General features: G+C 39.1%; 1 protein-coding gene and 27 non-coding genes across 28 annotated transcripts in view; all 28 read left to right on the forward strand.

The window, feature by feature from the left end:
- The window catches only part of LOC149283794 (complement component C7-like), a 145,572-nt gene that overhangs the window by 7,745 nt on the left and 122,827 nt on the right, over positions 1–15,000 (forward strand). The window lies entirely within an intron of this gene.
- Positions 238–309, forward strand: TRNAQ-CUG (transfer RNA glutamine (anticodon CUG)). The gene has a single exon. It is a non-coding gene; the product is annotated as a tRNA-Gln (tRNA).
- On the forward strand, positions 823–894 carry TRNAQ-UUG (transfer RNA glutamine (anticodon UUG)). The gene has a single exon. It is a non-coding gene; the product is annotated as a tRNA-Gln (tRNA).
- TRNAQ-CUG (transfer RNA glutamine (anticodon CUG)) lies at positions 1,020–1,091 on the forward strand. The gene has a single exon. It is a non-coding gene; the product is annotated as a tRNA-Gln (tRNA).
- TRNAQ-UUG (transfer RNA glutamine (anticodon UUG)) lies at positions 2,338–2,409 on the forward strand. The gene has a single exon. It is a non-coding gene; the product is annotated as a tRNA-Gln (tRNA).
- On the forward strand, positions 2,536–2,607 carry TRNAQ-CUG (transfer RNA glutamine (anticodon CUG)). Its single transcript has one exon. It is a non-coding gene; the product is annotated as a tRNA-Gln (tRNA).
- Positions 4,289–4,360, forward strand: TRNAQ-CUG (transfer RNA glutamine (anticodon CUG)). The gene has a single exon. It is a non-coding gene; the product is annotated as a tRNA-Gln (tRNA).
- TRNAQ-UUG (transfer RNA glutamine (anticodon UUG)) lies at positions 4,866–4,937 on the forward strand. The gene has a single exon. It is a non-coding gene; the product is annotated as a tRNA-Gln (tRNA).
- Positions 5,035–5,106, forward strand: TRNAQ-UUG (transfer RNA glutamine (anticodon UUG)). Its single transcript has one exon. It is a non-coding gene; the product is annotated as a tRNA-Gln (tRNA).
- Positions 5,233–5,304, forward strand: TRNAQ-CUG (transfer RNA glutamine (anticodon CUG)). Its single transcript has one exon. It is a non-coding gene; the product is annotated as a tRNA-Gln (tRNA).
- Positions 5,973–6,044, forward strand: TRNAQ-CUG (transfer RNA glutamine (anticodon CUG)). The gene has a single exon. It is a non-coding gene; the product is annotated as a tRNA-Gln (tRNA).
- On the forward strand, positions 6,550–6,621 carry TRNAQ-UUG (transfer RNA glutamine (anticodon UUG)). Its single transcript has one exon. It is a non-coding gene; the product is annotated as a tRNA-Gln (tRNA).
- Positions 6,747–6,818, forward strand: TRNAQ-CUG (transfer RNA glutamine (anticodon CUG)). The gene has a single exon. It is a non-coding gene; the product is annotated as a tRNA-Gln (tRNA).
- On the forward strand, positions 7,487–7,558 carry TRNAQ-CUG (transfer RNA glutamine (anticodon CUG)). The gene has a single exon. It is a non-coding gene; the product is annotated as a tRNA-Gln (tRNA).
- Positions 8,064–8,135, forward strand: TRNAQ-UUG (transfer RNA glutamine (anticodon UUG)). The gene has a single exon. It is a non-coding gene; the product is annotated as a tRNA-Gln (tRNA).
- On the forward strand, positions 8,262–8,333 carry TRNAQ-CUG (transfer RNA glutamine (anticodon CUG)). The gene has a single exon. It is a non-coding gene; the product is annotated as a tRNA-Gln (tRNA).
- On the forward strand, positions 9,002–9,073 carry TRNAQ-CUG (transfer RNA glutamine (anticodon CUG)). The gene has a single exon. It is a non-coding gene; the product is annotated as a tRNA-Gln (tRNA).
- TRNAQ-UUG (transfer RNA glutamine (anticodon UUG)) lies at positions 9,579–9,650 on the forward strand. Its single transcript has one exon. It is a non-coding gene; the product is annotated as a tRNA-Gln (tRNA).
- TRNAQ-CUG (transfer RNA glutamine (anticodon CUG)) lies at positions 9,776–9,847 on the forward strand. The gene has a single exon. It is a non-coding gene; the product is annotated as a tRNA-Gln (tRNA).
- Positions 10,516–10,587, forward strand: TRNAQ-CUG (transfer RNA glutamine (anticodon CUG)). The gene has a single exon. It is a non-coding gene; the product is annotated as a tRNA-Gln (tRNA).
- TRNAQ-UUG (transfer RNA glutamine (anticodon UUG)) lies at positions 11,093–11,164 on the forward strand. The gene has a single exon. It is a non-coding gene; the product is annotated as a tRNA-Gln (tRNA).
- Positions 11,291–11,362, forward strand: TRNAQ-CUG (transfer RNA glutamine (anticodon CUG)). The gene has a single exon. It is a non-coding gene; the product is annotated as a tRNA-Gln (tRNA).
- On the forward strand, positions 12,031–12,102 carry TRNAQ-CUG (transfer RNA glutamine (anticodon CUG)). Its single transcript has one exon. It is a non-coding gene; the product is annotated as a tRNA-Gln (tRNA).
- TRNAQ-UUG (transfer RNA glutamine (anticodon UUG)) lies at positions 12,608–12,679 on the forward strand. Its single transcript has one exon. It is a non-coding gene; the product is annotated as a tRNA-Gln (tRNA).
- Positions 12,805–12,876, forward strand: TRNAQ-CUG (transfer RNA glutamine (anticodon CUG)). Its single transcript has one exon. It is a non-coding gene; the product is annotated as a tRNA-Gln (tRNA).
- Positions 13,545–13,616, forward strand: TRNAQ-CUG (transfer RNA glutamine (anticodon CUG)). Its single transcript has one exon. It is a non-coding gene; the product is annotated as a tRNA-Gln (tRNA).
- Positions 14,122–14,193, forward strand: TRNAQ-UUG (transfer RNA glutamine (anticodon UUG)). Its single transcript has one exon. It is a non-coding gene; the product is annotated as a tRNA-Gln (tRNA).
- TRNAQ-CUG (transfer RNA glutamine (anticodon CUG)) lies at positions 14,319–14,390 on the forward strand. The gene has a single exon. It is a non-coding gene; the product is annotated as a tRNA-Gln (tRNA).

Below are 15,000 nucleotides of genomic sequence, written 5' to 3' on the forward strand. Positions count from 1 at the left end.
AACTTTCCAAAGATGTTTTATGAGTGTTTCTCAGATCATATGATGTACCAATAATGCAAATGAAAAGTTTCTCATTGTTTGCTTCTACTTTGCCGGTTTTTCTTCCCCGGTTTTCACTATTTTTCCTATTTTCACACGTACTGGAAGCTAAAAGACTAAACACAATCTGTTGTTTTTTTTTGGCCCTGTTGTTTGTTGGTCTGCCCCAGGCCATGTGTTTTCTTAAGATTTGTGTGAGGTTCCATGGTGTAATGGTTAGCACTCTGGACTCTGAATCCAGCGATCCGAGTTCAAATCTCGGTGGGACCTCATCTTTAGCCTTAACGCGCTTGCACACTACCTTCCTTCAAAAATCGCAAGAGTAGAATGACCAAAAAAAGCTTCTTCTTAGCCTGTGTAATATTACCCATAGCATGCTATTAAACCCTCTTGAACTTTCTAATGATGTTTTGTGAGTGTTGCTCAGATCGTATTATAAACCATGAAACATCATGTAACAGTTTCAGTCTTTGGATACATGTAAAATGAACATTGGTTAACATGGTTAACATTTGACTTCTTGTTTCAATGTCTATAACATTTGGCCCAGTAGAGGAAGCACAAGGACAATCTCTTTTCTTTTCTCTCTGCCAGCATGCATTTGAATAATTTCCTAATATTTGTCTGGTTCTCCTTTACAAGTCTTGTCCACTTTTGACCTTCTTTCCATTTATACAGAAGGACAGTAAGCAGAAGACGAAACATCGTTGAGGGAACATTTTTCTGGATGGGGTTGTGTGAGGCCTCATTCAGTATGGTTCCGTGTGAGGATATGTTCAATGTGGTTCCATGGTGTAATGGTTAGCACTCTGGACTTTGAATCCAGCGATCCGAGTTCAAATCTCGGTGGAACCTAATGTTTCTTGATAAGTTCTAACCAGTACACATGTGCTAAAAGACTAAACACAATCTGTTGTTCTTATTTGGCCCTGTTGTTTGTTGGTCTGCCCAGGCCATGTGTTTTGTTTAAATTTGTGCGAGGTTCCATGGTGTAATGGTTAGCACTTTGGACTCTGAATCCAGCGATCCGAGTTAAAATCTCGGTGGGACCTCATCTTTAGCCTTAACGCGCTTGCACACTACCTTCCTTCAAAAATTGCAAAAGTAGAATGACCAAAAAAAGCTTCTTCTTAGCCTGTGTAATATTACCCATAGCATGCTATTAAACCCTCTTGAACTTTCCAATGATGTTTTGTGAGTGTTGCTCAGATCGTATTATAAACCAGTCTTTGAATCTAATGATCCGAGTTCAAATCTTGGTGGAACCTAATGTTTCTTGATAAGTTCTAACCACTCTCTCACTTTAGCTTACTTTCCACAGCAGAAGGAGGGAATCACAAACAAAAAGTCAGTTCTTACCTGTTGCCATGCTCTTAAACAAACCAAATCTTCCACCTTTGCTATTTTTGCTATTGCTCACACCGTGAAAAATCTATTCTTACCCTGTGTAATATCATTCATGGCATACTATTAAACATCTTGAACTTTCCAAAGATGTTTTATGAGTGTTTCTCAGATCATATGATGTACCAATAATGCAAATGAAAAGTTTCTCATTGTTTGCTTCTACTTTGCCGGTTTTTCTTCCCCGGTTTTCACTATTTTTCCTATTTTCACACGTACTGGAAGCTAAAAGACTAAACACAATCTGTTGTTTTTTTTTTTGGCCCTGTTGTTTGTTGGTCTGCCCCAGGCCATGTGTTTTGTTAAGATTTGTGTGAGGTTCCATGGTGTAATGGTTAGCACTCTAGACTCTGAATCCAGCGATCCGAGTTCAAATCTCGTTGGGACCTCATCTTTAGCCTTAACGCGCTTGCACACTACCTTCCTTCAAAATTCGCAAGAGTAGAATGACCAAAAAAAGCTTCTTCTTAGCCTGTGTAATATTACCCATAGCATGCTATTAAACCCTCTTGAACTTTCCAATGATGTTTTGTGAGTGTTGCTCAGATCGTATTATAAACCATGAAACATCATGTAACAGTTTCAGTCTTTGGATACATGTAAAATGAAGACATGGTTAACATTTGACTTCTTGTTTCAATGTCTATAACATTTGGCCCAGTAGAGGAAGCACAAGGACAATCTCTTTTCTTTTCTCTCTGCCAGCATGCATTTGAATAATTTCCTAATATTTGTCTGGTTCTCCTTTACAAGTCTTGTCCACTTTTGACCTTCTTTCCATTTATACAGAAGGACAGTAAGCAGAAGACGAAACATCGTTGAGGGAACATTTTTCTGGATGGGGTTGTGTGAGGCCTCATTCAGTATGGTTCCGTGTGAGGCTTTGTTCAATGTGGTTCCATGGTGTAATGGTTAGCACTCTGGACTTTGAATCCAGTGATCCGAGTTCAAATCTCGGTGGAACCTAATGTTTCTTGATAAGTTCTAACCAGTACACATGTGCTAAAAGACTAAACACAATCTGTTGTTTTTATTTGGCCCTGTTGTTTGTTGGTCTGCCCCAGGCCATGTGTTTTGTTAAAATTTGTGCGAGGTTCCATGGTGTAATGGTTAGCACTTTGGACTCTGAATCCAGCGATCCGAGTTAAAATCTCGGTGGGACCTCATCTTTAGCCTTAACGCGCTTGCACACTACCTTCCTTCAAAAATCGCAAAAGTAGAATGACCAAAAAAAGCTTCTTCTTAGCCTGTGTAATATTACCCATAGCATGCTATTAAACCCTCTTGAACTTTCCAATGATGTTTTGTGAGTGTTGCTCAGATCGTATTATAAACCAGTCTTTGAATCTAATGATCCGAGTTCAAATCTTGGTGGAACCTAATGTTTCTTGATATAACCACTCTCTCACTTTAGCTTACTTTCCACAGCAGAAGGAGGGAATCACAAACAAAAAGTCAGTTCTTACCTGTTGCCATGCTCTTAAACAAACCAAATCTTCCACCTTTGCTATTTTTGCTATTGCTCACACCGTGAAAAATCTATTCTTACCCTGTGTAATATCATTCATGGCATACTATTAAACATCTTGAACTTTCCAAAGATGTTTTATGAGTGTTTCTCAGATCATATGATGTACCAATAATGCAAATGAAAAGTTTCTCATTGTTTGCTTGTACTTTGCCGGTTTTTCTTCCCCGGTTTTCACTATTTTTCCTATTTTCACACGTACTGGAAGCTAAAAGACTAAACACAATCTGTTGTTTTTTTTTTGGCCCTGTTGTTTGTTGGTCTGCCCCAGGCCATGTGTTTTGTTAAGATTTGTGTGAGGTTCCATGGTGTAATGGAGTGGACTCTGAATCCAGCGATCCGAGTTCAAATCTCGGTGGGACCTCATCTTTAGCCTTAACGCGCTTGCACACTACCTTCCTTCAAAAATCGCAAGAGTAGAATGACCAAAAAAAGCTTCTTCTTAGCCTGTGTAATATTACCCATAGCATGCTATTAAACCCTCTTGAACCAAATAAAAACACAATCTGTTGTTTTTATTTGGCCCTGTTGTTTGTTGGTCTGCCCCAGGCCATGTGTTTTGTTAAAATTTGTGCGAGGTTCCATGGTGTAATGGTTAGCGCTTTGGCCTCTGAATCCAGCGATCCGAGTTAAAATCTCAGTGGGACCTCATCTTTAGCCTTAACGCGCTTGCAAACTACCTTCCTTCAAAAATCGCAAAAGTAGAATGACCAAAAAAAGCTTCTTCTTAGCCTGTGTAATATTACCCATAGCATGCTATTAAACCCTCTTGAACTTTCCAATGATGTTTTGTGAGTGTTGCTCAGATCGTATTATAAACCAGTCTTTGAATCTAATGATCCGAGTTCAAATCTTGGTGGAACCTAATGTTTCTTGATAAGTTCTAACCACTCTCTCACTTTAGCTTACTTTCCACAGCAGAAGGAGGGAATCACAAACAAAAAGTCAGTTCTTACCTGTTGCCATGCTCTTAAACAAACCAAATCTTCCACCTTTGCTATTTTTGCTATTGCTCACACCGTGAAAAATCTATTCTTACCCTGTGTAATATCATTCATGGCATACTATTAAACATCTTGAACTTTCCAAAGATGTTTTATGAGTGTTTCTCAGATCATATGATGTACCAATAATGCAAATGAAAAGTTTCTCATTGTTTGCTTCTACTTTGCCGGTTTTTCTTCCCCGGTTTTCACTATTTTTCCTATTTTCACACGTACTGGAAGCTAAAAGACTAAACACAATCTGTTGTTTTTTTTTTGGCCCTGTTGTTTGTTGGTCTGCCCCAGGCCATGTGTTTTGTTAAGATTTGTGTGAGGTTCCATGGTGTAATGGTTAGCACTCTGGACTCTGAATCCAGCGATCCGAGTTCAAATCTCGGTGGGACCTCATCTTTAGCCTTAACGCGCTTGCACACTACCTTCCTTCAAAAATCGCAAGAGTAGAATGACCAAAAAAAGCTTCTTCTTAGCCTGTGTAATATTACCCATAGCATGCTATTAAACCCTCTTGAACTTTCCAATGATGTTTTGTGAGTGTTGCTCAGATCGTATTATAAACCATGAAACATCATGTAACAGTTTCAGTCTTTGGATACATGTAAAATGAAGACATGGTTAACATTTGACTTCTTGTTTCAATGTCTATAACATTTGGCCCAGTAGAGGAAGCACAAGGACAATCTCTTTTCTTTTCTCTCTGCCAGCATGCATTTGAATAATTTCCTAATATTTGTCTGGTTCTCCTTTACAAGTCTTGTCCACTTTTGACCTTCTTTCCATTTATACAGAAGGACAGTAAGCAGAAGACGAAACATCGTTGAGGGAACATTTTTCTGGATGGGGTTGTGTGAGGCCTCATTCAGTATGGTTCCGTGTGAGGCTTTGTTCAATGTGGTTCCATGGTGTAATGGTTAGCACTCTGGACTTTGAATCCAGTGATCCGAGTTCAAATCTCGGTGGAACCTAATGTTTCTTGATAAGTTCTAACCAGTACACACGTGCTAAAAGACTAAACACAATCTGTTGTTTTTATTTGGCCCTGTTGTTTGTTGGTCTGCCCCAGGTTCCATGGTGTAATGGTTAGCACTCTGGACTTTGAATCCAGTGATCCGAGTTCAAATCTCAGTGGAACCTAATGTTTCTTGATAAGTTCTAACCAGTACACATGTGCTAAAAGACTAAACACAATCTGTTGTTTTTATTTGGCCCTGTTGTTTGTTGGTCTGCCCCAGGCCATGTGTTTTGTTAAAATTTGTGCGAGGTTCCATGGTGTAATGGTTAGCACTTTGGACTCTGAATCCAGCGATCCGAGTTAAAATCTCGGTGGGACCTCATCTTTAGCCTTAACGCGCTTGCACACTACCTTCCTTCAAAAATCGCAAAAGTAGAATGACCAAAAAAAGCTTCTTCTTAGCCTGTGTAATATTACCCATAGCATGCTATTAAACCCTCTTGAACTTTCCAATGATGTTTTGTGAGTGTTGCTCAGATCGTATTATAAACCAGTCTTTGAATCTAATGATCCGAGTTCAAATCTTGGTGGAACCTAATGTTTCTTGATAAGTTCTAACCACTCTCTCACTTTAGCTTACTTTCCACAGCAGAAGGAGGGAATCACAAACAAAAAGTCAGTTCTTACCTGTTGCCATGCTCTTAAACAAACCAAATCTTCCACCTTTGCTATTTTTGCTATTGCTCACACCGTGAAAAATCTATTCTTACCCTGTGTAATATCATTCATGGCATACTATTAAACATCTTGAACTTTCCAAAGATGTTTTATGAGTGTTTCTCAGATCATATGATGTACCAATAATGCAAATGAAAAGTTTCTCATTGTTTGCTTCTACTTTGCCGGTTTTTCTTCCCTGGTTTTCACTATTTTTCCTATTTTCACACGTACTGGAAGCTAAAAGACTAAACACAATCTGTTGTTTTTTTTTTGGCCCTGTTGTTTGTTGGTCTGCCCCAGGCCATGTGTTTTGTTAAGATTTGTGTGAGGTTCCATGGTGTAATGGTTAGCACTCTGGATTCTGAATCCAGCGATCCGAGTTCAAATCTCGGTGGGACCTCATCTTTAGCCTTAACGCGCTTGCACACTACCTTCCTTCAAAAATCGCAAGAGTAGAATGACCAAAAAAAGCTTCTTCTTAGCCTGTGTAATATTACCCATAGCATGCTATTAAACCCTCTTGAACTTTCTAATGATGTTTTGTGAGTGTTGCTCAGATCGTATTATAAACCATGAAACATCATGTAACAGTTTCAGTCTTTGGATACATGTAAAATGAAGACATGGTTAACATTTGACTTCTTGTTTCAATGTCTATAACATTTGGCCCAGTAGAGGAAGCACAAGGACAATCTCTTTTCTTTTCTCTCTGCCAGCATGCATTTGAATAATTTCCTAATATTTGTCTGGTTCTCCTTTACAAGTCTTGTCCACTTTTGACCTTCTTTCCATTTATACAGAAGGACAGTAAGCAGAAGACGAAACATCGTTGAGGGAACATTTTTCTGGATGGGGTTGTGTGAGGCCTCATTCAGTATGGTTCCGTGTGAGGATTTGTTCAATGTGGTTCCATGGTGTAATGGTTAGCACTCTGGACTTTGAATCCAGTGATCCGAGTTCAAATCTCGGTGGAACCTAATGTTTCTTGATAAGTTCTAACCAGTACACATGTGCTGAAAGACTAAACACAATCTGTTGTTCTTATTTGGCCCTGTTGTTTGTTGGTCTGCCCAGGCCATGTGTTTTGTTTAAATTTGTGCGAGGTTCCATGGTGTAATGGTTAGCACTCTGGACTCTGAATCCAGCGATCCGAGTTCAAATCTCGGTGGGACCTCATCTTTAGCCTTAACGCGCTTGCACACTACCTTCCTTCAAAAATCGCAAGAGTAGAATGACCAAAAAAAGCTTCTTCTTAGCCTGTGTAATATTACCCATAGCATGCTATTAAACCCTCTTGAACTTTCCAATGATGTTTTGTGAGTGTTGCTCAGATCGTATTATAAACCAGTCTTTGAATCTAATGATCCGAGTTCAAATCTTGGTGGAACCTAATGTTTCTTGATAAGTTCTAACCACTCTCTCACTTTAGCTTACTTTCCACAGCAGAAGGAGGGAATCACAAACAAAAAGTCAGTTCTTACCTGTTGCCATGCTCTTAAACAAACCAAATCTTCCACCTTTGCTATTTTTGCTATTGCTCACACCGTGAAAAATCTATTCTTACCCTGTGTAATATCATTCATGGCATACTATTAAACATCTTGAACTTTCCAAAGATGTTTTATGAGTGTTTCTCAGATCATATGATGTACCAATAATGCAAATGAAAAGTTTCTCATTGTTTGCTTCTACTTTGCCGGTTTTTCTTCCCCGGTTTTCACTATTTTTCCTATTTTCACACGTACTGGAAGCTAAAAGACTAAACACAATCTGTTGTTTTTTTTTTGGCCCTGTTGTTTGTTGGTCTGCCCCAGGCCATGTGTTTTGTTAAGATTTGTGTGAGGTTCCATGGTGTAATGGTTAGCACTCTGGACTCTGAATCCAGCGATCCGAGTTCAAATCTCGGTGGGACCTCATCTTTAGCCTTAACGCACTTGCACACTACCTTCCTTCAAAAATCGCAAGAGTAGAATGACCAAAAAAAGCTTCTTCTTAGCCTGTGTAATATTACCCATAGCATGCTATTAAACCCTCTTGAACTTTCCAATGATGTTTTGTGAGTGTTGCTCAGATCGTATTATAAACCATGAAACATCATGTAACAGTTTCAGTCTTTGGATACATGTAAAATGAAGACATGGTTAACATTTGACTTCTTGTTTCAATGTCTATAACATTTGGCCCAGTAGAGGAAGCACAAGGACAATCTCTTTTCTTTTCTCTCTGCCAGCATGCATTTGAATAATTTCCTAATATTTGTCTGGTTCTCCTTTACAAGTCTTGTCCACTTTTGACCTTCTTTCCATTTATACAGAAGGACAGTAAGCAGAAGACGAAACATCGTTGAGGGAACATTTTTCTGGATGGGGTTGTGTGAGGCCTCATTCAGTATGGTTCCGTGTGAGGCTTTGCTCAATGTGGTTCCATGGTGTAATGGTTAGCACTCTGGACTTTGAATCCAGTGATCCGAGTTCAAATCTCGGTGGAACCTAATGTTTCTTGATAAGTTCTAACCAGTACACACGTGCTAAAAGACTAAACACAATCTGTTGTTTTTATTTGGCCCTGTTGTTTGTTGGTCTGCCCCAGGCCATGTGTTTTGTTAAAATTTGTGCGAGGTTCCATGGTGTAATGGTTAGCACTTTGGACTCTGAATCCAGCGATCCGAGTTAAAATCTCGGTGGGACCTCATCTTTAGCCTTAACGCGCTTGCACACTACCTTCCTTCAAAAATCGCAAAAGTAGAATGACCAAAAAAAGCTTCTTCTTAGCCTGTGTAATATTACCCATAGCATGCTATTAAACCCTCTTGAACTTTCCAATGATGTTTTGTGAGTGTTGCTCAGATCGTATTATAAACCAGTCTTTGAATCTAATGATCCGAGTTCAAATCTTGGTGGAACCTAATGTTTCTTGATAAGTTCTAACCACTCTCTCACTTTAGCTTACTTTCCACAGCAGAAGGAGGGAATCACAAACAAAAAGTCAGTTCTTACCTGTTGCCATGCTCTTAAACAAACCAAATCTTCCACCTTTGCTATTTTTGCTATTGCTCACACCGTGAAAAATCTATTCTTACCCTGTGTAATATCATTCATGGCATACTATTAAACATCTTGAACTTTCCAAAGATGTTTTATGAGTGTTTCTCAGATCATATGATGTACCAATAATGCAAATGAAAAGTTTCTCATTGTTTGCTTCTACTTTGCCGGTTTTTCTTCCCTGGTTTTCACTATTTTTCCTATTTTCACACGTACTGGAAGCTAAAAGACTAAACACAATCTGTTGTTTTTTTTTTGGCCCTGTTGTTTGTTGGTCTGCCCCAGGCCATGTGTTTTGTTAAGATTTGTGTGAGGTTCCATGGTGTAATGGTTAGCACTCTGGATTCTGAATCCAGCGATCCGAGTTCAAATCTCGGTGGGACCTCATCTTTAGCCTTAACGCGCTTGCACACTACCTTCCTTCAAAAATCGCAAGAGTAGAATGACCAAAAAAAGCTTCTTCTTAGCCTGTGTAATATTACCCATAGCATGCTATTAAACCCTCTTGAACTTTCTAATGATGTTTTGTGAGTGTTGCTCAGATCGTATTATAAACCATGAAACATCATGTAACAGTTTCAGTCTTTGGATACATGTAAAATGAAGACATGGTTAACATTTGACTTCTTGTTTCAATGTCTATAACATTTGGCCCAGTAGAGGAAGCACAAGGACAATCTCTTTTCTTTTCTCTCTGCCAGCATGCATTTGAATAATTTCCTAATATTTGTCTGGTTCTCCTTTACAAGTCTTGTCCACTTTTGACCTTCTTTCCATTTATACAGAAGGACAGTAAGCAGAAGACGAAACATCGTTGAGGGAACATTTTTCTGGATGGGGTTGTGTGAGGCCTCATTCAGTATGGTTCCGTGTGAGGATTTGTTCAATGTGGTTCCATGGTGTAATGGTTAGCACTCTGGACTTTGAATCCAGTGATCCGAGTTCAAATCTCGGTGGAACCTAATGTTTCTTGATAAGTTCTAACCAGTACACATGTGCTGAAAGACTAAACACAATCTGTTGTTCTTATTTGGCCCTGTTGTTTGTTGGTCTGCCCAGGCCATGTGTTTTGTTTAAATTTGTGCGAGGTTCCATGGTGTAATGGTTAGCACTCTGGACTCTGAATCCAGCGATCCGAGTTCAAATCTCGGTGGGACCTCATCTTTAGCCTTAACGCGCTTGCACACTACCTTCCTTCAAAAATCGCAAGAGTAGAATGACCAAAAAAAGCTTCTTCTTAGCCTGTGTAATATTACCCATAGCATGCTATTAAACCCTCTTGAACTTTCCAATGATGTTTTGTGAGTGTTGCTCAGATCGTATTATAAACCAGTCTTTGAATCTAATGATCCGAGTTCAAATCTTGGTGGAACCTAATGTTTCTTGATAAGTTCTAACCACTCTCTCACTTTAGCTTACTTTCCACAGCAGAAGGAGGGAATCACAAACAAAAAGTCAGTTCTTACCTGTTGCCATGCTCTTAAACAAACCAAATCTTCCACCTTTGCTATTTTTGCTATTGCTCACACCGTGAAAAATCTATTCTTACCCTGTGTAATATCATTCATGGCATACTATTAAACATCTTGAACTTTCCAAAGAAGTTTTATGAGTGTTTCTCAGATCATATGATGTACCAATAATGCAAATGAAAAGTTTCTCATTGTTTGCTTCTACTTTGCCGGTTTTTCTTCCCCGGTTTTCACTATTTTTCCTATTTTCACACGTACTGGAAGCTAAAAGACTAAACACAATCTGTTGTTTTTTTTTTGGCCCTGTTGTTTGTTGGTCTGCCCCAGGCCATGTGTTTTGTTAAGATTTGTGTGAGGTTCCGTGGTGTAATGGTTAGCACTCTGGACTCTGAATCCAGCGATCCGAGTTCAAATCTCGGTGGGACCTTATCTTTAGCCTTAACGCGCTTGCACACTACCTTCCTTCAAAAATCGCAAGAGTAGAATGACCAAAAAAAGCTTCTTCTTAGCCTGTGTAATATTACCCATAGCATGCTATTAAACCCTCTTGAACTTTCCAATGATGTTTTGTGAGTGTTGCTCAGATCGTATTATAAACCATGAAACATCATGTAACAGTTTCAGTCTTTGGATACATGTAAAATGAAGACATGGTTAACATTTGACTTCTTGTTTCAATGTCTATAACATTTGGCCCAGTAGAGGAAGCACAAGGACAATCTCTTTTCTTTTCTCTCTGCCAGCATGCATTTGAATAATTTCCTAATATTTGTCTGGTTCTCCTTTACAAGTCTTGTCCACTTTTGACCTTCTTTCCATTTATACAGAAGGACAGTAAGCAGAAGACGAAACATCGTTGAGGGAACATTTTTCTGGATGGGGTTGTGTGAGGCCTCATTCAGTATGGTTCCGTGTGAGACTTTGCTCAATGTGGTTCCATGGTGTAATGGTTAGCACTCTGGACTTTGAATCCAGTGATCCGAGTTCAAATCTCGGTGGAACCTAATGTTTCTTGATAAGTTCTAACCAGTACACACGTGCTAAAAGACTAAACACAATCTGTTGTTTTTATTTGGCCCTGTTGTTTGTTGGTCTGCCCCAGGCCATGTGTTTTGTTAAAATTTGTGCGAGGTTCCATGGTGTAATGGTTAGCACTTTGGACTCTGAATCCAGCGATCCGAGTTAAAATCTCGGTGGGACCTCATCTTTAGCCTTAACGCGCTTGCAAACTACCTTCCTTCAAAAATCGCAAAAGTAGAATGACCAAAAAAAGCTTCTTCTTAGCCTGTGTAATATTACCCATAGCATGCTATTAAACCCTCTTGAACTTTCCAATGATGTTTTGTGAGTGTTGCTCAGATCGTATTATAAACCAGTCTTTGAATCTAATGATCCGAGTTCAAATCTTGGTGGAACCTAATGTTTCTTGATAAGTTCTAACCACTCTCTCACTTTAGCTTACTTTCCACAGCAGAAGGAGGGAATCACAAACAAAAAGTCAGTTCTTACCTGTTGCCATGCTCTTAAACAAACCAAATCTTCCACCTTTGCTATTTTTGCTATTGCTCACACCGTGAAAAATCTATTCTTACCCTGTGTAATATCATTCATGGCATACTATTAAACATCTTGAACTTTCCAAAGATGTTTTATGAGTGTTTCTCAGATCATATGATGTACCAATAATGCAAATGAAAAGTTTCTCATTGTTTGCTTCTACTTTGCCGGTTTTTCTTCCCCGGTTTTCACTATTTTTCCTATTTTCACACGTACTGGAAGCTAAAAGACTAAACACAATCTGTTGTTTTTTTTTTGGCCCTGTTGTTTGTTGGTCTGCCCCAGGCCATGTGTTTTGTTAAGATTTGTGTGAGGTTCCATGGTGTAATGGTTAGCACTCTGGACTCTGAATCCAGCGATCCGAGTTCAAATCTCGGTGGGACCTCATCTTTAGCCTTAACGCGCTTGCACACTACCTTCCTTCAAAAATCGCAAGAGTAGAATGACCAAAAAAAGCTTCTTCTTAGCCTGTGTAATATTACCCATAGCATGCTATTAAACCCTCTTGAACTTTCTAATGATGTTTTGTGAGTGTTGCTCAGATTGTATTATAAACCATGAAACATCATGTAACAGTTTCAGTCTTTGGATACATGTAAAATGAAGACATGGTTAACATTTGACTTCTTGTTTCAATGTCTATAACATTTGGCCCAGTAGAGGAAGCACAAGGACAATCTCTTTTCTTTTCTCTCTGCCAGCATGCATTTGAATAATTTCCTAATATTTGTCTGGTTCTCCTTTACAAGTCTTGTCCACTTTTGACCTTCTTTCCATTTATACAGAAGGACAGTAAGCAGAAGACGAAACATCGTTGAGGGAACATTTTTCTGGATGGGGTTGTGTGAGGCCTCATTCAGTATGGTTCCGTGTGAGGATTTGTTCAATGTGGTTCCATGGTGTAATGGTTAGCACTCTGGACTTTGAATCCAGTGATCCGAGTTCAAATCTCGGTGGAACCTAATGTTTCTTGATAAGTTCTAACCAGTACACATGTGCTGAAAGACTAAACACAATCTGTTGTTCTTATTTGGCCCTGTTGTTTGTTGGTCTGCCCAGGCCATGTGTTTTGTTTAAATTTGTGCGAGGTTCCATGGTGTAATGGTTAGCACTCTGGACTCTGAATCCAGCGATCCGAGTTCAAATCTCGGTGGGACCTCATCTTTAGCCTTAACGCACTTGCACACTACCTTCCTTCAAAAATCGCAAGAGTAGAATGACCAAAAAAAGCTTCTTCTTAGCCTGTGTAATATTACCCATAGCATGCTATTAAACCCTCTTGAACTTTCCAATGATGTTTTGTGAGTGTTGCTCAGATCGTATTATAAACCAGTCTTTGAATCTAATGATCCGAGTTCAAATCTTGGTGGAACCTAATGTTTCTTGATAAGTTCTAACCACTCTCTCACTTTAGCTTACTTTCCACAGCAGAAGGAGGGAATCACAAACAAAAAGTCAGTTCTTACCTGTTGCCATGCTCTTAAACAAACCAAATCTTCCACCTTTGCTATTTTTGCTATTGCTCACACCGTGAAAAATCTATTCTTACCCTGTGTAATATCATTCATGGCATACTATTAAACATCTTGAACTTTCCAAAGAAGTTTTATGAGTGTTTCTCAGATCATATGATGTACCAATAATGCAAATGAAAAGTTTCTCATTGTTTGCTTCTACTTTGCCGGTTTTTCTTCCCCGGTTTTCACTATTTTTCCTATTTTCACACGTACTGGAAGCTAAAAGACTAAACACAATCTGTTGTTTTTTTTTTGGCCCTGTTGTTTGTTGGTCTGCCCCAGGCCATGTGTTTTGTTAAGATTTGTGTGAGGTTCCGTGGTGTAATGGTTAGCACTCTGGACTCTGAATCCAGCGATCCGAGTTCAAATCTCGGTGGGACCTTATCTTTAGCCTTAACGCGCTTGCACACTACCTTCCTTCAAAAATCGCAAGAGTAGAATGACCAAAAAAAGCTTCTTCTTAGCCTGTGTAATATTACCCATAGCATGCTATTAAACCCTCTTGAACTTTCCAATGATGTTTTGTGAGTGTTGCTCAGATCGTATTATAAACCATGAAACATCATGTAACAGTTTCAGTCTTTGGATACATGTAAAATGAAGACATGGTTAACATTTGACTTCTTGTTTCAATGTCTATAACATTTGGCCCAGTAGAGGAAGCACAAGGACAATCTCTTTTCTTTTCTCTCTGCCAGCATGCATTTGAATAATTTCCTAATATTTGTCTGGTTCTCCTTTACAAGTCTTGTCCACTTTTGACCTTCTTTCCATTTATACAGAAGGACAGTAAGCAGAAGACGAAACATCGTTGAGGGAACATTTTTCTGGATGGGGTTGTGTGAGGCCTCATTCAGTATGGTTCCGTGTGAGACTTTGCTCAATGTGGTTCCATGGTGTAATGGTTAGCACTCTGGACTTTGAATCCAGTGATCCGAGTTCAAATCTCGGTGGAACCTAATGTTTCTTGATAAGTTCTAACCAGTACACATGTGCTGAAAGACTAAACACAATCTGTTGTTCTTATTTGGCCCTGTTGTTTGTTGGTCTGCCCAGGCCATGTGTTTTGTTTAAATTTGTGCGAGGTTCCATGGTGTAATGGTTAGCACTCTGGACTCTGAATCCAGCGATCCGAGTTCAAATCTCGGTGGGACCTCATCTTTAGCCTTAACGCACTTGCACACTACCTTCCTTCAAAAATCGCAAGAGTAGAATGACCAAAAAAAGCTTCTTCTTAGCCTGTGTAATATTACCCATAGCATGCTATTAAACCCTCTTGAACTTTCCAATGATGTTTTGTGAGTGTTGCTCAGATCGTATTATAAACCAGTCTTTGAATCTAATGATCCGAGTTCAAATCTTGGTGGAACCTAATGTTTCTTGATAAGTTCTAACCACTCTCTCACTTTAGCTTACTTTCCACAGCAGAAGGAGGGAATCACAAACAAAAAGTCAGTTCTTACCTGTTGCCATGCTCTTAAACAAACCAAATCTTCCACCTTTGCTATTTTTGCTATTGCTCACACCGTGAAAAATCTATTCTTACCCTGTGTAATATCATTCATGGCATACTATTAAACATCTTGAACTTTCCAAAGATGTTTTATGAGTGTTTCTCAGATCATATGATGTACCAATAATGCAAATGAAAAGTTTCTCATTGTTTGCTTCTACTTTGCCGGTTTTTCTTCCCCGGTTTTCACTATTTTTCCTATTTTCACACGTACTGGAAGCTAAAAGACTAAACACAATCTGTTGTTTTTTTT

The sequence above is a fragment of the Sceloporus occidentalis genome, unplaced genomic scaffold (assembly GCF_023333645.1).
Source record: "Sceloporus occidentalis isolate IW3139 unplaced genomic scaffold, rSceOcc1.0.p SCAF_101, whole genome shotgun sequence".
NCBI lineage: Eukaryota > Metazoa > Chordata > Lepidosauria > Squamata > Phrynosomatidae > Sceloporus > Sceloporus occidentalis.